Below are 4053 nucleotides of genomic sequence, written 5' to 3'. Positions count from 1 at the left end.
CCAACAAAAAACTAATATGTCAATAAGAACTGTTAACATGGTAATCAATCTATCTATATTCTATTAAAAGGAACTAATTTCTAGGGTGACTGCAAGTTGTTTCTACCTTACTTAGGCTCACAGTGAAATTACTGGCTGGTTTTTAATCGTAGCACGAATACGTCTCGGTCAAAGTGCAAGTAGTGATACACACGCCAGCATCTTGACAGGTTAGTTTTATTAATATGCCTGTTTGCGGTCTGTAAGATTCGATTTTCATATTAGTTGGATTAGGAAAGTGTCAGAATGGCGGATCCATATTATCATTTATCAAACGTGCAAGAATACAGTGGCAAACAACCTTCAGTGGTTGGTTATTTTCACAAACATCAAGCAAGTGGCAAAAATCAATGAAAACATTAAAAAAGCAAAAAGATATGAGAGGGATCTGACAGATCTCTCATCATACCAAAATCCCGAAAAAGAATAATTTGTCGGAATTATTTTTGCAGTGGAAAGTTCGTCGAATGTATTTTTCAAAAAAATGTTTTATTTTTTTCTTTCACAGCGCGTTCAAAAATATAACATATTTGAAAACTGTGTCCTTACAGTAAATCAACTAAAGCTGTGAAATTAGGGACGAACCCCCAATATACTTATAACAATTATATCTCAGTTACATAAGTAAACGTCTTCAGACACAGATCGAAATAAGTTTAAAATTTATATAGCCTACATAGTGTTGTTCAATTAGATTAATGATTTGGCGTAGAAATCGGCTAACAGAAACAAAGGAAATCGCTAGATATTACAACAAAATGATAACGACAATGCATCCAACCACATAAAATAGAAATCACAATAACCTATTGAATAAACAACAACATAATGAACAAGGAAAATTTAAAACATTTACAACAAAAACTGAAACAGTAATTCATTAGAGGTCACAGTGTGAGACCAAGAAACGTCAAAAATGTACATGTACTCAGTGTCACATACTGAACCTAATATACAGAGGAAACTGACTGTGGACACGAAAAAGTTAGAGAAGCAATTTATGCACAAGTATCAATCAATAATATTCAAGAAAAACAATCATAATAAATATTACATAACATAGAGTAAGTACAAATAGACCAGAAAAAATCATATAAATCAAGTACAAGGGGCTAGCCGTACAAGGGTTGTTAACAGATAACCTTAAAAATCACCACCTGTGTTGTTTCAGAAGAAAAATTGCTGAAAACACACTTGACGAAGTCACATTGGGTACATAAAATAAAATATAACTACACAAATACATGACTTCAGATAGCGAAGCAGAAGCAATGACTGAAAATGGTTCAAAACATGTTAATTAAGGTCATAGGCATTTGCTGTTGTCGCATAAACATATCTCATCCACTGTATTACTGAAAGTACCCTAACAACGTACGGTACTATAATCATTCACAAATATGTCAGCAGAAGAGGGTTTTAATTGTGTTACACTCACCTTACTTTCCAAACCTCATTTTGTTTCCTTATCATACAATCTTTCTGTGGGGGGATGGTACATGCACGCCCATACATTTAGTCCGGCAGTTCGTCATGGTTTCGTATCCATCACGGTCAGCATACTTAGTTGGTGCTGCTATACTTAACATTTCATCTCGCGTACTTCAATAAACACATTATAAAGTGGTCTTCACCAGAAAATCAAATCTCAGTTATATCCCTTGATTTACAGTTCCTTAAGAAATCAGAATCTCATCAAAGTCTGCGTGAAATGTTCATGTTTCCGAGGCTACTGTTTCCTTCTTCATTGGATTAGGGTAAACGCAATGGGGAGCAACATGACTGACATTAGTTGAACTGAAGAGGATATACAAAGCAGGCTGGAAACAGAAAGAAAAGCTTTTCAGAAAAGCAGAATAATTTTAATACGTTTTAGAAATTTAAATCTTATGAAATATTTTCTGGAACTACTTGTCTGCAGTGTAGCCATACACTATAAGCTGTACAGACAAAACAAAATAACATCTAAAACGTGGTGCTATAGACTGAGTAGAGCGGATAATTGTGAAGACGAACTGAGCAGAATCGAGCAGGGAAAAAAAAAATGACATAATTTGACTAAAAGAAAGAATCGTGTAATAGACCCACATTCTGGCGGCAAGATATATATGATTCGGCATTTTTGTAAATTATTTTATTGGATATCGCCAAACTTTGTTTCGCATACGAAAGACAAGAGGAGCGCAATCACCAGAAGTGTATGGTATGGACTTGGACAGGAATCGGCGCGATCATATTTCGTCTCTGCTGACGTCAACCTGTCCACCGTCTATGGGGTCAATAGAAGTGACAGATGCGTGACCGAGGGGATAAACAAATAAAAAACTCGCGGAAACCTGTTACAGCAAGTTACTTGGTCAAGAACGCGTCCAAAAATAACGAAGAAGGCCACTGGTACGTCTGTTCGCCCCTCTAGGAAACTGAGTTCTCTGTTACGCTGTCGTTGCTACCGTCCAAGGACATTGACGGTACACAGATTATTTATTCGATTGCATATTATAATAACATCGCCCTAACTAATTTTCAGAGTGCAGAGCTGTCTTTAATTCGATTACCTGCATTTTCTGATTTTTATAATGATTTTAGTGTCACAAGAAATAGGGAGGCAAGTTTCTCATCATGACTATTAATGTTACCAATTTCTGTTTTTGGCTTTTAGAACAAACTTATGTAGAAACTAGTCTGTTTTTAAATTAACTTACTGGAATATGGATCAAGTGTTTTCAATGCTCTAAGTGTGATCTATAGAAATACGGTAGGGGGAATGTCTGGAGACGGATCTGAGGTTGGAGACTCCACGTAGACCAACGCTCTGACCAAGAAACAGTCAACCTCTTGTGCGACAGCACAACGTCCAATAAAAAAAGTTGCATTTGGCTGAATTTCCTGAAACAAGGGGATAAAGAACTGTCCGAGTATATCAACGAAATTATGTGCTACAGAGTGCTCGCTGAAAAAGACTTGTGTCATACGCTCATACGTGAGAAGGCACCAAATGTTTACCTTTCCACACAGAAGAGGATTGCGTGAACACAAAATTAGGGTAATGTGGTTATTCAAAAAACAGGTGTGAAAGGAAGTAGCTTCATCACTGAAAAAAGTCGCTGTAAGAATTGTTCAATAGCTTGATTAGAAAGTTTGAAGAACATTTTATTGATAAACATAAATTGCTGCATAAACAAAAAATTTCGTATAGTGCCAGTTATGACCTCGTAGATCATAAAGAGGTATTTGCTACATCGATGGCAAAAATATGATTTGACTACTGATCTGATGGAATCACGATTACCTTGAGGCATATGAGTTTCAACTTTGTCTTCGATAATGGACAGCAGATGAAGAAATGAATTAAAATTTGTGCCACAGCCAGGACTTGAACAAGATTTGAACCCTGTTCTCTTACTTCACTGTCTGATGCTATATGTCTGATATAACAAGGAAAATGTAATTCCATAAGAGCAGGATTTCCTCTTTACCTACAAAGATGGGGTGCTCTTCCAGTGTTGGAGAGCCTAGGCAGTACTGACTGTTTAAGAAGGGAAAAGTGGATTGAAGACATGAAATGAAGTTTGAGTTTGGAGGGCATTGGACTAGAGCTATCCGTGTGGCTGTTTGAGCCGTACTACTACAGCAGTGTAACGGTTAGCATATGTGCCTCCAAAGCAGGAGAGACAAGCTCAGGTCCCACTTGTGGCACAAATTTTGATTCATTTATTCAGCTTCTAATATTATCGAAAATAGTTGACTACGTTGTCTTGTTAATAAATGAACTGCGGTGTACCTACTCTGTCTTGCTCTGCTGACATAAAATGCCAATCCAGCATATATAACAAATAAGTTACGATATTCCCTCTGACCAATTTGCTATCCTTGGGGTTCTAGTAAAGTCACGGACGCTGCTTGAGAAATTAACAATAAAAACATCTTCATACTGGACAAATGTAAAATGTGTGCCAGATGATCAGAACTTTGTATTAGTGATAAATATTGGATTTTAGCATTGTAATATGAGTA

The sequence above is a fragment of the Schistocerca nitens genome, chromosome 4, assembly GCF_023898315.1.
Source record: "Schistocerca nitens isolate TAMUIC-IGC-003100 chromosome 4, iqSchNite1.1, whole genome shotgun sequence".
Taxonomy (NCBI): domain Eukaryota; kingdom Metazoa; phylum Arthropoda; class Insecta; order Orthoptera; family Acrididae; genus Schistocerca; species Schistocerca nitens.
This window is presented reverse-complemented; position numbering follows the sequence as displayed.